This window comes from Gorilla gorilla, chromosome 1 (assembly GCF_029281585.2).
Source record: "Gorilla gorilla gorilla isolate KB3781 chromosome 1, NHGRI_mGorGor1-v2.1_pri, whole genome shotgun sequence".
Classification (NCBI taxonomy): domain Eukaryota; kingdom Metazoa; phylum Chordata; class Mammalia; order Primates; family Hominidae; genus Gorilla; species Gorilla gorilla.
The window spans coordinates 78,373,241-78,390,710 of NC_073224.2; the positions used below are offsets into that span (position 1 = coordinate 78,373,241).

General features: G+C 37.3%; 1 protein-coding gene and 1 pseudogene across 9 annotated transcripts in view; both read right to left on the bottom strand.

Annotated features, from left to right (window-relative positions):
* RASAL2 (RAS protein activator like 2) overlaps positions 1 to 17,470 on the bottom strand; it is a 380,784-nt gene that overhangs the window by 64,845 nt on the left and 298,469 nt on the right. The gene's annotated exons all lie outside the window — the stretch shown is intronic.
* LOC129527741 (small ribosomal subunit protein uS11-like) lies at positions 4,960 to 5,530 on the bottom strand (annotated as a pseudogene).

The following is a 17,470-nucleotide window of genomic DNA, read 5'->3' on the forward strand; positions in this document are numbered from 1 at the left end:
AAAACCCTAAAAGAAAAAAAATCCCAACCCCCAAAACTACACTGAGGCATATAATTTTCAAACTGCAGAAAAACAAAGATAAAGAAAAAATCCTAAAGAAGCCAGAAGGAAAAAACACCTTATGTACAGAGGAACAAAAATAAGCATTACATCTGGCTTCTCCTCAGAAACCATACAAGCAAGAGAATGGAGTGAAATATTAAAGTGCTGAGAGGAAAAAAAAAAAGAACCCAAACTACCAACCTAGAATTCTATAACCTGCAAAACTATCATTCAAAAGTGAAGGTGAAATAAAGCTGTCTCATATACATGAAAAAATTGAGGAAAAATGTTGCCAGTAGACCAGCATTGCAAAAAATGTTTAAAGAAGTTCCTTACAGAGAAAGAAAACAACATAGGTCAGAAACTGGACCTTCTTAAGAAAACAAAGAGTATAAAAGGAATAAGTGAAAATAAAACCACTTTTATTTTTCTTCTTAATTGATTTAATATTAAAGTAATATCAACAATGTATTTAATTATGTATGCTTATGTATATATGCTTATGTCTATATGATATATATGCTTATGTATACTTATATATAAGGGAAATGAATAATATCAATGATACAAATGACAAGATGGAAGAATTAAGATTATTTTATTATAAGGTACTCATACTATCTATGAAGTTGTATAGTGTTATGTGAAAGTGGACTTACATTAGTTATAAATTTAAAAAACTGCAAATTCTAGGGAAACCACTAAATTTTTTAAAAAATAAGTATAACTGATATGCTAAGAAAGGAGACAAAATGGAATCATATAAGTCATTCAATTACAATCATGAAAGGTTATAAACAGTGGAAGACAAAAATAAGGACACAGAACAAAGGCAACAAATAGAAAACAGTTAACAAATATGGTTAGAAACCCAACTATATCAATAATCACTTTGAACATCAATAGTCTAAATACCCCAATTAAAAGAGATTGTCAGTGTAGATCAGAAAACAAGACCCAACTATATATCATCTACAAGAAACTCACTTTAAATATAAAGGCACATAAAGATTAATAGTAAATGGATGGAAACAATATACTATGCCAACACTAATCAGAAGAAAGCAGGCACAGCTATATTAATTTCAGACAGAGCAGATATTACAGCAAGAAAACAAGGATAAAGAATGGCATTATATAATGATAAATGGGTCAATTTTCCAAGAATACAGCCTTAATGTATACGTGCTTAATAACAGAGTGTCAAGAGACATGAGGCAAAACTGGTAAGAGTTGCTAGGAGAAACAGATAAATCTATATAGTTGAAGACTACACACCTATCTATCAGAAATGGACAGATCTAGCAGGCAGAAAATCAGTGAGGACATAGTTGAACTCCAAAACACCATTTAATCAACTGGATATAATTGACATCTATAGACTACTTTATCCAACAACAGCAGAATAGAGATTCCTCAAGCTCATATGGAACATTCACCAAGACAGATCAAATTCTGGGCATAAAACACATATTAATAAATTTAAAAGAATAGAGATCATACAATGTCTTCTTTTAGATCATAATGGAATTAAACTAGAAATCAGTAATAGAAAGATGACTAGAAAATCCCAAAATATGTGGGGATTAAACAACATACTTCTGAACAACACATGGATCAAAGAAGAAATCTCAAGAGAAATTAAAAAACACTTTGAACTGAATGAAATAAAAATGAAAACATAGCATCTAAATTTTGTGGTATGCAGTAAAAACAGTGCTTAGAGGAAAATTTATAGCATTGAATGCATATACTAGAAAAGAAGAAAGATCTAAACCCAATACTAAGTTTCTATCTTAGAAAACTAGAAAAAAAAGAGCAAATTAAATCCAAAGCAAACACAAGAAATAAAAATTAGTGCAGAATCGATTAAATTGAAAACAATAAATCAATAGATAAAAGCAATAAAATCAAAAGCTGGTTCCTTATGAAGATCAATAAAATTTGTAAGTCTGTAGCCAGACTAAGAAAAAAATAGAGATGACCCAAATGACTTATACTAGAAATAAAAGAGGGGTCATCACAACAGGTTCTATGGACCTTAAAATGGTACAAAGGGATTTGATAATCTAGGTGAAACAGATCAATTCCTTGAAAGACACAATCTGCCAAACTTATACAGGAAGAAATAGACAATATGAATAGGGCTATATCTATTAAAGAAATTGAGTCAATAATTAATAACCTTACAAAACAGAAGCACCAGGCCCAGACGGGTTCCTCTGGTGAATTCCATGAAACATTAAAGGAAGAAATGATACCAATTCTCTACAATGTCTTTCAGAAGACAGAAGATAGAAGCAGAGACAATACTTCTTAACTTAGTTCTAGATTCACAGCAAAACTGAGTAGAAGACATAAAGATTTCCAATGTTCCTCCCCTTCCCTCTACACATGCATAGCCACTCCCACCAACATCCCCTACCAAACTGGAATATTTGTCACAACTGACGAATCTACATTGACATTATCATCACCCATATTCCATAGTTTACTTTAGGGTTTGTTATTGGTGTTGTGCATTCTATGGCTTTGGACAAATGCATGGTGATATGTATCCACAATTATATTATTATGCAGAGTATATTTACTACTCAAAATCCTCTGTGCTCTGCCTATTCATCCCTCAGTACCTCCCACACTCCAACCCCTGGCAAACAGTGATCTTTTCACTGATTCCATAGTTTTACCTTTTCTAGAATGTCATACATTGATAGTCCCCCATTTAAGATGGTTTGAACAATTTTTTGATTTATGATAGGTTTGTCAGGACGTTAAATACTTTTCAATTTAGGATATTTTTGACTTATGATGGGTTTATTTGGACATAACCCTATTGTAAGTCAAGGAGCATCTGTGGTTGGAATCATACTGCAGCCTTTTTAGATTGGCTTGTTTCACTTAGTAATATGTACTTAAGGTTCCTCTGGGTCTGTTCTGTTTTTGTTTTTTCTGCAGTCTTCTTTTTCTTTGCTTTTCAGTCTTGCCACTTTCTACTGAGGTGTCCTCAAGCTCAGAAATTCTTTCCTCAATTGTGTCCTGTCTACTAATATGCCCATAAAAGGCATTCTTCATTTCTGCTATAGTGTTTTTGATTTCCAGCATTCCCTTTTGGTTCTTTTTTATAATTTCTATCTCTCTTCTTACATTGTCCATCTGTTCTTGCATGCTATCTGCTTTATCCATTAGAGCCCTTAGTACATTAATCATAATTGTTTTAAGTTTCCGATCTGATAATTTCAATATTATCTGAGGCTGGTTCTGATGCTTGCTCTGAGGATGGTTCTGATGCTTGCCCTGTCTCTTTAAACTGTGTTTTCTGCCTTTCAGTATGTTCTGTAATTTTTTTCTTGCTAGCTGGATATGCTAAATACTAGGTGAGAGGATATGCTAAAACTAGGTACCAGGTGAGAGGAACTGCAGTAAACCGGCCTTTAGTAATGTAGTAGTAAGGTGGGGGAAAACATTCTGAAGTCCTATTAGATCTCAGTCTTTTAATGAGTCTGTGTTTCTGGACTGTGAACTTCATAAGTGCTTCTCAGTGCCCCTCACCCCACCCACCCCACTTAGGTGGAAGGGGATGGCTAGAGAGTGCTGGAATTGGGTATTTCCCTTCCTTCTGATCAGTTAGGCTCTGATTAGTTTCTTCTGAGCGCAGACCTTGTTAAGAAAAACAGAACGGGCCGGGTGTGGTGGCTCATGCCTGTAATCCCAGCACTTTGGGAGGCTGAGGCAGGCGGATCACCTGAGGTCAGGAGTTTGAGACCAGCCTGGCCAACATGGCAAAACCCCATCTCTACTAAACATATAAAAATTAGCCGGAGATCGTGCCACTGCCCTCCAGCCTGGGAGACAGAGCAAGACTGAAGAAAAGACAGACAGACGGAGGGACAGACGGAAGGAAGGAAGGAAGGAAAGAAAGAGAAAAGAAAGAAAGAGAAAGAAAGAAAGTAAGAAAGAAAGAAAGAGAAAAAGAAAGAGAAAGAAAGCTCTGATGCATTTAAAAATGCCTCCTTTCCCTTCTCCCTGCTGGAAAAATGAGGGGAATTTTCTCAGATATTCACTGTGAGAACCTAGTAGGACTCTAGGAGGTAAAATTTTTAAAAATTGTGGCCTCCCCATTAATGAATACCCCTACAGTTTTTATCTCTCAAACTTGGCCACACTAAGCCTCCAGCATTTCATAAATTACAGTTGACGTTTTCCTATCTGAAAACAAGAAGTCTTGCATTTAAACTTTCGAGGAGATGGCATAATGTTATATTTACCTTAACATCAACCACAGTGTTTAAACTTTAGTAAGTCCTTGATAAATATATACATGAAATCATGGCTGATTTAGGAACACAGATAAGGAAAAGGTTAAGATTGCACAGAGTGGGCAGTAATACTTCAGGGAGGTAGTGAAACCTTTCAAAATTTTGTGGTCACCTCCTTGATGTAAATGAAGCATAGTTTTAACCTGAGAAATGGTTTCTCTCATTTCTAAATAGAAATGGTTTCTATTTAGTTGAAGTTTTTTCATTCTCCATTACCCAATATTCAGTGGTACCCAGGAAGAGGTAGCTGGACTTTACCTAGCTTACCATGACTGTTTCCAAATCAATATTCCATAAAATCATGGTTTGGAGTAAATGCATATTTTTTAAGGTACATACCATCTTGATTTAGCATTCTTCATCTCTCTTTGCTGCTCTCATGTTTCAATCTCTCTTTCACTTTCCTTTATTCATTAAGAACTTTAGCCCCTAGCTTGTAATATTTTTCTGACTCTTAACACCATGCTAGAAAATAACCAAATAGTGATGTCTAGTACCCTAGCTTCATAATTCCTTGACTCCATTACTCAGTATCCTCCCCTTCAGCCACCTACTCTTTTTTTTTTTCACATGATGGCAATTTATTTTCAGAAAGTATTTTGAGGAGTCCTGTTCACAGACGGTGACCACAGCGACCCCACTTCCTGTGGGTGCCGTCAAGAGGGGATGGGGGTGATGTCCTCTATCTGCCTGATCTTCATACTCAAGCGGGCAAGGGCTCTGAAGGCCGACTGGCCCCAGGTCCAGCGGTCTTGGTCCTATTTCCTCCTGTGGCCCAGAGTTTGAAGTGTAGGGCAGTGATACCTGGCTCCTTGCACCTCTGGGCCACATCCTGGGCAGCCAAAAAAGCAGCACATGGTGAGGATTCATCTTGGTCTGCCTTCACCTTCATCCCACCAGTCACACGGCAGATGGTTTCTTTGCCAGAAAGATCAGTGACATGGACAAAAGTGTCACTGAAGGTTGCAAAGATATGGCAGACACCAAATACATTTCTCTCCTTCAGCCACCTGAAGTGTGCCATTTCTGCATGTCGTCTCTCCACCCACTCATTTTTTTAAATTAAATTTTTATTTTTATTCAATAGTTTTAGGAGAATAGGTCGTGTCTGATTGCATGGAAAAGTTCTTTAGTGGTGATCTGTGAGATTTTGGGGCACCCATCACCTGAGCAGTGTAGACCATACCCAATGTGTAGTCTTTATCCCTCACCCACCTCCCACCCTTCCTCCCAAGTCCCCAGAGTCCATTATATCATTCTTACGCCTTTGTGTCCTCACAGCTTAGCTCCCACTTATAAGTGAGAATATACAATATTTGGTTTTCCATTCCTGAGTTATTTTACTAAGAATAATGGTCTCCAACTCCATCCAGGTTTCTGCGAATGCCATTATTTCGCTCCTTTTTGTTTGTGACTGAGTAGTATTCCATGGGGTGTGTGTGTGTGTGTGTGTACACACACACACACATTTTCTTTATCCACTCATTAGTTGATAGGCATTTAGACTGGTTCCACACTTTTGCAATTGCGAATTGTGCTACTATATACGTGTGCAAGTGTCTTTTTCATATGACTTCTTTTCCTCTGGGTAGATATCCAGTAGTGGGATTGCTGGATCAAATGGCAGTTCTACTTTTAGTTCTTTAAGGAATCTCTATACTGTTTTCCATAGTGGTTGTACTAGTTTACATTCTCATCAGCAGTGTAAAAGTGTTCCCTTTTCACCACATCCATGTCACCATCTGTTATTTTTTTATTTTTAATTATGGCCATTCTTGCAGGAGTAAGGTGGTTATCTCACTGTGGTTTTGATTTGCATTTCCCTGATAATTAGTGATGCTGAGCTTTTTTTTAACGTTTCTTGGCCATTTGTATATCTTCTTTTGAGAACTGTGTATTCATTTCCTTTGCTCACTTTTTGACGGGATTATCTGTTTGTTTGTTTTTTTTTTTCTTGATTTGTTTGAGTTCCTGGTAGATTCTGGATATTAGTCCTTTGGCAGATGCAGTTTGTGAACATTTTCTCCCACCCTGTCGGTTGTCTGTTTATTGATTCTGATCTCTTTTGCTGTGCAGAAGCTTTTTAGTTTTATTAGGCTCCATCTATTTATCTTTACTTTTGTTGCATTTGCTTTTGGGTTCTTGATCACGAAGTCTTTGCCTAAGTCAATGTCTAGAAGAGTTTTTCCGATGTTATCTTCTAGAATTCTTATGGTTTCAGGTCTTAGATGTAAGTCTTTGATCCATCTTGAGTTGATTTTTGTATAAGGTGAGAGATGAGGACCCAGCTTCATTCTTCAACATTTCAGCCACCCACTCTTATATCTACACACTAGATCTTATCATCATTCAGAGATCCTCCATCTCAGACATCTTAAACAGTAATTTTTTTTCTCTGATTTCCTCCCTAATCACATGTCTTTCATATATCTCTTTCTCCACATTAATCTACTCTTCAACCTAACAGAAACCTTCACTTTCTGGACCACCTCATTTTCTCCCTGTCCCTTGTTTTTTCCTGCTCTCTTTTCCTTCTCCCTAGATTTCACAGCTAATCATCTGATGCTATTCAATTACCAACACCCTCCATTTTCTTAATGACCAGCTATCCAAAATAACAATTAAAACAATATTTAAGTCAATCTTCCTGGTGCCATGATGAAGCTCTTCAGGAAGACCACATAGATGTACCGGATGAAACCACAAAAAATTCACTGTTTTCAAGCTTGGCTTGGCTTCTACTATCCCTCCATCCTGGACCAACCACGTACTGAGTCTTCCCACATTATCCTCTTCTGAGAAACAACAAAGTAAATGTCATGCCCAGTTGCCCATTGCCTGCTTCTGAGCAACTGCTTACATATTCAGGTCACTATGCTTTGTGCCATGCAATCTTTCTGCCCTGGATCCATATGACTGGTCAAGGGATGGATAATTAACCCAAAGGTACCTAAAAGCAGCTAGGAATGGCCCTGGTAAGAGTTCTGCCTATAAGATATAGTATCATCTGGTAACGACTTACCATTCCAGCTGATCCCTGGTCATTTCACTTCATACTTTATCCTCCACTAACCTGAAATACCTGTAATTCTCTATATTCACCATGCATGTTTACCACTGCTCATATTCTCTTCCTTCTCCCTGGCTGAATCATCCTTTTTGATACCGCTTAGGAATGACCTCTTCTAGGGTGTCTTTTTTGACATGACCTGACCCTGCCCTAGATTACGTGCCCCTCCACTGTGCTTTATAGAGAGCTAGCCTTACATCTAGCACAGTGTATGCCCACTTATGTGTCATCCTCACTAAACCCTGCAAGCTTTGTGTTCCCAGGGCAGGTCTGATATCTGGTATTTAGCAGGGGCTCAAAAATTGCTTTCAGAACTGAAAAATCATATGCAGTGTGTCCTCAGATCATCTGAGAACTCACTCACTCACTATCATGAGAACAGCATAGAGGAAATCCTCTCCCATGATGCAATCTTCTCCAACCACCTCCCACGGCCTAAAAGTATGGCAGTTCCCCGCTTGCTCTCTCTTGCCTCCATGTGAAGAAGGTCCTTCTTCTCCTTCTGCTATAACTGTAAATTTCCTGAGGCCTCGTAGTCATGCTTCCTGTTAAGGCTGTGGAACTGTGAGTCAAACCTCTCTCTTCATAAATTACCCAGTCTCAGGTAGTTCTTTACAGTAGTGTGAAAACAGACTAATACAGAAGATATATGACTTTCCCAAGGTCACATAGAGCTAAATGGCAGAGGAGAACTTTGAGCCTAGGTAGCCTCACACTGGAACCCTTCCTTTTTAACCACTGTGCTATATGAATTCTCGACATTCTAATTCCACATCAAATACTTTAAGTACTATAAAACATAACTTATTTTCCCCATATGTATTATATGTAACTTCTACACATACCTTATTATAGAATTATGTATCATAAACAGCCAGAAATGTAATATGACAATTCAAAATATGAGGAAAAAAAAGAGAAGCAAAAAACAAACAAACAAACAAACAAAAAAACAACCAAACAACAACAACAATAAAAAACCTAAAAAACAAAAAAACTACTATTGTGGCATTTGACTTACAAGAATTTGCCCCTAGGATTCCTAGCTATATAATTAAACTAAAGTAAAATCAAAATCTTATTGAAATGGCTTTTATATGTAACTGATTCTGTGGTCACTGAGTATAAAATAAAAAAATCCAAATATAAAATTTAAAAATAGATGGATACCAAGAGGAAAATGCTTTTTTCTCTTTCACAGTTATGATATCCATGCCTTATAAAAATGTGAAGAGTGTGAATGATGTTCCAGTCTAAATGGAAACAAACGAAAGAAAGAATGTAAATAAACTGATTTCATCCTTCTGACACCAACCTAATCTGAAAGCATACTAATCAAACACTCAAAACAAATCCTACTCTATCCAATTTTTTCAAATGCTGTTGCTACCATTTACAAGTCTTAAAAATAGTAAAAAGCTCATTATTTTTTTTAAAAAGCTACATTGTCATAGCAATTGATACAACTAAAATAATTTAATTAGTTGGTATTCATTATTTTCTTTCAAAATAAGGCTTAAAATTAGCAACAGTCAATGAAAGAAAAAGCCAACTATTGCCTTTCTCTGGAGCTTGGTAAATGTTAAGACAATGATAACTAAAGTTGTTGGCCACCTGCAAATTGGAGTATTCCCTGAAGACTGAACTCGGCTAGCTGGGAATGAGTGGTAACTGAAATAAAACTGCTGCTATGCAACTGCTCTCAGAAGCCTCAGTGGGCGTAATAAGGGACAATGCCTTGCCGGCATCCTAGCACTGCTGCGTTCCCTTAAGACAGGGAGAAGTGGAGACAGAGAAACATGTCATCACCTTTCACATGAAAAATGTAGGGATGTGCAACAAAACCCTGCTTTAATTCTGCTTGAGACTTTTTCATATCAGTGACCACACAAGGGATTAAGGACAATGTTACAGCAATTCTAAGTGATTAACTATTTTTAAATGGCAATTTCTCAAAATGTTACCTGATTCACAGTAAGAAAATGCCACCTTGTCAACTAGAAAGGACCCAGGTGAGAATTGTTTTCATTCTTGCTTTTCAAGTTTTAGTTTATTAGTAAATTAAAATCTCTATGTATTTTACATATTTGTTTTATCATGGATTGTAAATACCTGAGAAAAGAAGCTGTGTCATATATAAATAATTCCCTTCCTTGCTCTCTTAATATAACTTAGGAACTTGTAGATATTCACTAAATGTTGACTAAAACGTAATTCTAAAAAATTAACAAGGAAAAAGGAGAAGAGTAACTGAAAACGTTCAAGTTTACTTTCTAGTCTTTATATTTTACTTAAGTTTATCTTCCAGTTATTTGGAAGTCCAAACAGGAAGGGAGACTGTAGATGACAAGAATAACAAAACAAGAAATAGTTGCAAAGTGCATTATAGTTTAGTTGTAGTATGGGTAGTTTATCCTCTAGTAGGTTTTTTGTTTTTGTTTTTCAAATTTAAGCATCAAAAGGAAAGAGAAAAGGTTCTGTCATAAATCACAATTGTTCTTCTAGCACAGATCTGATATATCGGAATCTTTGGGATTGGGGCACAGTGATCTACATTTTTAACAAGCATTCAATTCAATGTGATTTTTTTATTAAGCAAACTAAAACTTTCATTATGAAACTTTTAAGCATACAAAGCACAGAAATTAATAAACACATATCCATTAATCAGATCTAATTGATGTTGACACATTAATGTCATTATGCTACATTATGTATAATTATTATATTAAAATATAAAATACATATTATATTACAGGTATTACATTATAACATGTTAAAACACATATTGACATGTTAAGATCTGCTAGAGGGACCAATGGAAGATTCTAGCATACTTTATTAACTAATTACATTCTTAGAGATTCATTTTCATGAATCTGTCATGTCAGATTTTTATTACCTTCTTGTTATATTATTTCAAACCTTTTATGTCCAACTTTTTATGTATTTTGTTTTAAAACATTTCTTTTAAAACAGGTTTATTGAGGTGTAAGTTACAAAAAACAAGTCACTATTTTTGCATGTACAGCTTGACGAGTTTTGATAAACGTATGCTGTACCAATACAAGTGAGATACGGAACATTTCTATCACCCCAAAAATGTCTTCATGCCTTTCCGTAGTCAGTCAATCCCTTCCTCTCACCCTCAGCCCCTGGAAACCACTAATATGACTTGTTCCTATAGTTTTATCTTTTCCACAATGTCACATAAATGGGTTTATGCAGTATGTAGTCTTTCTTCACTTGGCATAATGTTTTTGAAATTTATGCATGCTGTTGCATGTACAGTTTGCTCCTTTTTATTCCACTGTATGGGTACACCAACATTTGTTTAACCATTTGTCAACTCATGGACATTCGAGTTATTTCCAGTTTTGGGATATTAAGAATAAAGTTGCCATAAACATTTATGAACAAGTCTTTATGTGGACATATGGTTTGGGAACCACTGAGTTAAAAGCTTGGTTGGAAATTCACAAATAAGACGACATGGCAACTTTTTAAGGGGATGTTAATGAGGTAGAGTGGGGAAAGGACACTGAGGAGGGAAGGAATCCTTAGTTATTTTTCCTCTAGATATGAAGTAATTTTAGATTTACAAAAAATTTGGAAAAATAGTACAGAGTTTTCCTTTGCCCAGCTTCCCCTAATGTTATTATCTTATATAACCATAGTATGATTATGAAAACTAAGAAATTAACATAGGTACTATACTCACCTAAACACGGCCCTAATTCTAAATTCACCAGTTTTCCACTGTATTAGTTTTCAACTGCCATTATAACAAATTAAAACAAATGTGGTTTAAACAGTACAAATTTATTATCTTACAGTTCTATGGGTCAGAAGTCCAACACAGGTCTCATCTGGCTAAAATCAAAGTGTCAGCAGGTCTGCATTCCTTTCTGAAGGCTCTAGGGGAGAATCTGTCTTATGCCTTTTCAAGTTTCTAAAGGCCACCCACATTCCTTGGCTCATGGCCTTTCCTCCATCTTCAAAGCCAGCAATGTTGCATCTCTATGAAAGCTTTTCAGCTTTTAAAGTCTCGTGATCAGACTGGATCCATCTGGATAATTTAGGATAATCTTCCTATCTCAAGGTCCTTAGCCTTAATCCTATCTACAAAAGTCCCTTTTGCCACATAAGATAGCATATTCACAATTTCCATGTATTAGGATGTGGACATCTTGGGAGATGGGGGAGGAACCACTATTCTACTTTCTACATATAGTTTAGTCACCCTCTTATGAATGTGCATATAGGCTGTTTACAATATTTTGCGATTAAAAAACAATGCTGCATAAATAACTTTGTGCATATGTGTTTTCATAATGGTGGAAATGTATCTTCAGGTTGGATTTCTAGAAATGGGATGCTGGGTCAAAAGGTAAGTGTATATGTAATCTTGCCAAATCCCCTGTAGAAGTGTTGTACCAGTTTGCCTTCCCTTCGACAATGTATGAAAGTGTCTGTTTCCCACAACCTTGCCAACTGAATTCGTCGTCATCCTTTATAGTTTGTGTCAGACTGAAAGGTGAAATAATATTTCTATGTTGTTTTAAAATGTGCATTTCTCGGCTAGGTGCCGTGGCTCATCCCTGTAATCCCAGCACTTCGAGAGGCCGAGGCAGGAGGATTGATTGATCCTAGGAGTATGAAACCAGCCTGGCCAACATGGTGAGACCTCGTCTCTACAAACAATACAGAAATTAGCTGGGTGTGGTGGCATGTACCTGCAGACCCGGATACTCAGGAGGCTGAGGTGGGAAGATCCTTTGAACCCGGGAGGTGGAGGTTACAGTGAGCTGAGGTTGCGCCACTGCACTCCAGCCTGGGCGACAGAGCGAGACTCAAAAAAAAAAAAAAAAAAAAAAAAAAATTGGGGGCCAGGTGCGGTTGCTCACGCCTGTAATCCCAGTACTTTGGGAGGCCGAGGTGGGCGGATCACGAGGTCAAGAGATTGAGACCAGCCTGGCCAACATGGTGAAACCCTGTCTCTACTAAAAATACAAAAATTATCTGGGCGTGGTGGTACGGGCTTGTAGTCCCAGCTACTCCAGAGGCTGAGGCAGGAGAATGGGTTGAATCCAGGAGGCAGAAGTTGCAGTGAGCAGAGATGGCACCACTGCGCTCTAGCCTGGCGACAGAGCGAGACTCTGTCTCAAAAAACAAACACATAAACAAAAAATTGCATTTCTCTGATTATAAGTGAATTTGAACATTGTTTTCATATGTTCAGAAACATTTTTACCTATTACCTCTTCATGTCTTTCTTTTCTTCAGTTTTCCTATTGGGTCTTAGTCACTTGTCCCTTAATTTTTTTTTTTTTTTTTTTTGAGACGGGGTCTCACACTGTCACCCCAGCTGGAGTGCAATGGCGTGATCTCGGCTCACTGCAACCTCTGCCTCCCGGGTTCGAGCAATTCTCCTGCCTCAGCCTCCCGAGTAGCTGGGATTACAGGCGCCCACCACCATGCCCGGCTAATTTTTTGTATTTTTAGTAGAGATGGGGTTTCGGTATGTTGGACAGGCTGGTCTCAAACTCCTGACCTGGTGATCTGCCTGCTTCAGCCTCCCAAAATGATGGGGTTACAGGCATGAGCCACCGTGCCCGACCTTAATAGTTTCTTACATGTTGTAAATATTTTCTCTCAATTGATTCATTGGTTGTCTTTTAACTTTAATTTTTTTATTTTTTTTGTCGTGCAATTATTAAAAAAGTTTCTTTTGTATAATCAAATTTATCAATCTATTTTTAAAAAATTGCCTCTGGCTTTTCAGTAACCATCATAGAAAGTTTTTCCCTGCATTAAGGTTAGAGAATTCATCCATGTTTCCTACCAGGTATGCTTTTTTTTTCACATTTTACATCCCTAATCCATTTGGAGTTTACTCTTGTGTAAGGTATGAGATACACATCTAATATTATCTTTTTCCACATGGTTACTCAGTTGTCCTTATATCATTTACTTCAAGTACCAATTCCTGAGGAAACCATTCCTGATTACTCTAATAGGACTTAGTCTCTCCCACTTCTGATTATCTAAACTTTTTATTTATACTACTGTTTTCCCCTACCTTGACCTATAATTAATTCTGTTCCTATTTTATATTCCCTATGAATCTTAACTCCTGAAGGCAACAGAAAACAAACACATTGAGCTCATCTTCGTATTTCTGTAATGCTTAGCATACAGTGGGCTACTTAATACGTATTTGCAGAATGCTGATAACGATTAACGTGAATTATTAAGAAAAGTTGAATTCACTCAAGAAAGTACGGAAATAACACATAGGAGGGAAAACCCCCTCAAAATTATTAAAACAAAACTAAATCTGGTGGTTAAGGAAGAAAAGTTTAGTATCTGGAAAATTCACTTCTGTAGAACACTTCAGTTCCTGATAATGAGGCGTATGCTGATTTTTTTTAAATTTTATTGTAAATTGAATGTCATACATACTCTATATAGTATGTTGATTTTCTTATGACTAACAGAGACTGTGCTAATCTCATTCAAGTTCACAAAGTATGAATATTAAGGATGATGGCTTTAAGGAATATAATAATGAGAAATGATGGGTCAAAATGAAGACCTCAAAGTGAGGTCTATTAGCCTATTGGACAGTCTCTCAGAGGTTATCATGGAAGGCCTGAAAAAGCATTAGATAATATAATGTGAAATACTATTTTTTTTCATTGTCAGGGGAGATGGACTAGATGAATTTAATTGAAGTTTCCCATCTCTCATTTCTAGGACTCTAAGAATAACAGCATCAGAGATGGAGGGGGGCTTTTGAGCCTATTAGTTATTGAAAAAGATAAAATTCTTACTGCCTCTGTTGAAACAAAATGTACCAAAAATCCACATTATGGATGGTCATGAGCAAAAGGTATAATGTGAAACAATGTAATTACTCTTTACTAACGTCTATCAGGATGGATTTGTTTTTTCCTAAGGATAAAATGAAGGGTAAAAGAAGTGGGGAAATACATTACTGAAAAGATTGTATTAGACTTATTTTATTACTTCTAGAGGCTATTTCCTAACTATACTGTTTGTAATACTGCAAACAGTTTTTCCATTGTAAATTTGGCACCAAAATATTAACAAATTGGTCCTTACTATATATAATATATATGTTGGTCCTTTTTTTTTTTCAGATGAAGTCTCGCTCTGTCGCCCAGGCTGGAGTGCGGTGGCGTTATCTCAGCTCACTGCAACCTCCACCTCCCAGGTTCAAGTGATCCTCCCGAGTAGCTGGGACTACAGGTGCCTGCCACCACACCTGGCTAATTTTTTGTATTTTTAGTAGAGACGGGCTTTCAACATGTTGGCTAGGCTGGTCTCGAACTTCTGACCTCAAGTGATCTGCCCGCCTTGGCCTCCCAAAGTGCTGGGATTACAAGCGTGAGCCAACACACCCAGCCTATAGTATCTTTTTATCTGCAAACTTCCAAAGATCTTAAAATATTTGTGTAATATTTCACTACTACAGAAAAGAAATCATAGGTGTTAGAGGAAGTCAAACAATTTGCTCTTCATCATACAAGTGAGATGCTAGTTGAAGAACGGTAAAAAATACAGTTCTCTTATCATTCCTTTGCCTATTCTAGGTACAAATCCTTCAAAGTTAATAATATGAAATCTTTGTTCTGGTACTCTGACAGAGTTAAAAAGACAGGGTGACGCGGGCCCTAAATCTTATCATCAGAAAAGCTCAGGGCCTTTTTCAACTGTAACCACCTTATTTTAATGAAAAAGTTTCCGAGTAACAGTCTCACTGACTGCATAACATGTAAGCCCAGGTAGCTAGGACAGATCATCAGGTTTTCACCTTCACTTCTGTTGACTGTATTGTCTTTTCTCCCCATTTACCTTTAATTTATCCCCTAGTATTAGTATTTTTTAGAGATGGGGTCTCGCTATGTTGCCCAAGCTGGAGTTCAGTGGCTATTCACAGAACAATCATCCGCACTATGGCCTGGAACTCCTGGGCTCAAGTGAACCTCTTGCCTCAGGCTCCCAAATAGCTTGGAACTACTGGCATGTACCACCATGCCCAGCCCCATGGAACTTTTAAAGAGTTGAGAGGCAGACCACATTCTTACACATTCAATTATACCTTAAATGAGAAGCAAACTAAGATACTCCCCATGAGTTTCTCTATCATTATTCTCACAGGACTTCCACAGAAATTCTTCCTACTCACTACATTCCACCCTTCTTAATTCTATTTCACTTAATAGATTTATTGTAGACCCTTTATAAAAACCAGTACACAATGTTGATTAATTAAAAACTACCAACTAATGATGAAGAAACTATGGCATAAGAGGTTAATGTCTTTGCAACGTGCATACTTTGGGTAATCATGAATATCACCCATATATTAAATCAGTTTTCATAAACAGATTAGGAAAAATAAAAGGTCAGTGCTGAAGTTATGAGATGAATAAGATATAGTTCTTGTCTTCTAGAAGAGTGGTTTCTAAATTATTTTGACTATTGGCTGGGTGGGGTGGCTCACGCCTGTAATTCCAGCACCTTGGGAGGCCAAGGTAGGTGGATCACCTGAGGTCAGGAGTTCAAGACCAGCCTGGCCAACATGGCAAAACTCCGTCTCTACTAAAAATAGAAAAATTAGCCAGGCGTGGTGTCATGTGCTTGTAATTCCAGCTACTCGGGAAGCTGAGGCAGGAGAATCACTTGAACATGGGAGGCGGAGGTTGCAGTGAGCTGAGATTACACCACTGCATTCCAGCCTGAGTGACTGAGACACCATCTCAAAATAATTAATGAATTAATTAATTTTGACTATGAAATGAATAAAATATTGTTGAGTGTGCCTTCCTAATAAAATATACTTATAAAATATGATTTTCTGATGTATGACTGTAAAATATTCAATAACATAAAACTTTTAAAGAGCAAAAATTTTTTTAAAGTATCAAACATTTAATATTTTCTTTCTGCACCCCAAATGAATTGTCTGTGTATCCTCTGAAGTATATACAACCTATTCTGGAGATCACCAACTAGAATATCACAGACTAGGGAAGGCAACCCTACAATATAATAGTGTCGGTGCTATAATGGATAATGTACACTCCCGTGGAAGGACAGAGACGGCCAAGGTTAATGCTGCCTAGAAGAGGTAACGAAACACTGGAATTGAGTCTTAATGGATGAGAATACTTTTAGCAAGGATGGAAGGTAGACTTCCTGGGCAGAAATGTGTAAGGAGACCTGAGAAAACTTGTTTGGGGAACTCTCAGATTTGTTAAAGATGGAACTCAGGACTGAAGACAGTTGGGGGTGAAAATGAGGATACTGAGCATTAGGAAATGAGTCTGGAAAGGCAGTACAAAATTAGACAATGAAAGCTCTCAGTGCCAATTTAACTTTGGTTTTATCATCCTGTAACACAAGTTCAACTCAAAAGCCTTCAGCGGGCGACTGACAGTTTTTGAAGTAAAAGGTAGTTCTGTCTGAAGACATTCAAATGAAGGGAAAGAAGAGGGGAAAGGAAGAGAGAGGAGGAAGAAACCACTGAGCAAGCCAAATAAAATGTATGAAACTAGTCTTGTTCATGGGCATGGAATCGTAGAGAGCTAAAAGACATTAAGCAAGGGAGGCCCAAGTAATGATGGAGTTTAGATTTTAGAGACCACTCTGGCAGCAGAGCGAAGGCTAAAGTTGATGAGGAGGAATTGGAGGCCAGGAGTGAGTTAAGAATCTCTACTGCACTAGACAGGACCTGCAGCATAATTAGAGGGGCTCAGTGCAAAATGAAAAGCTGGGAGTAGTACTGTTCAAAAAGCAGGAAGACAATGTCATTAAATGTACTATTATAAATTAGGAAACTTTTCCCTTTCTTCAGTAGTTTTTGTCTCCACTTGCCATGCTGCCTTTTATTTACTATTTAATGTCACACTTCCTCCAGTACCAGGAAAAATTACAGGTAAGTGTAAACCTTCAGAGGTGCCAGGGGCCCCAGACTATGACTCAGCAGTGGGTGTCCACTGGCTACCAG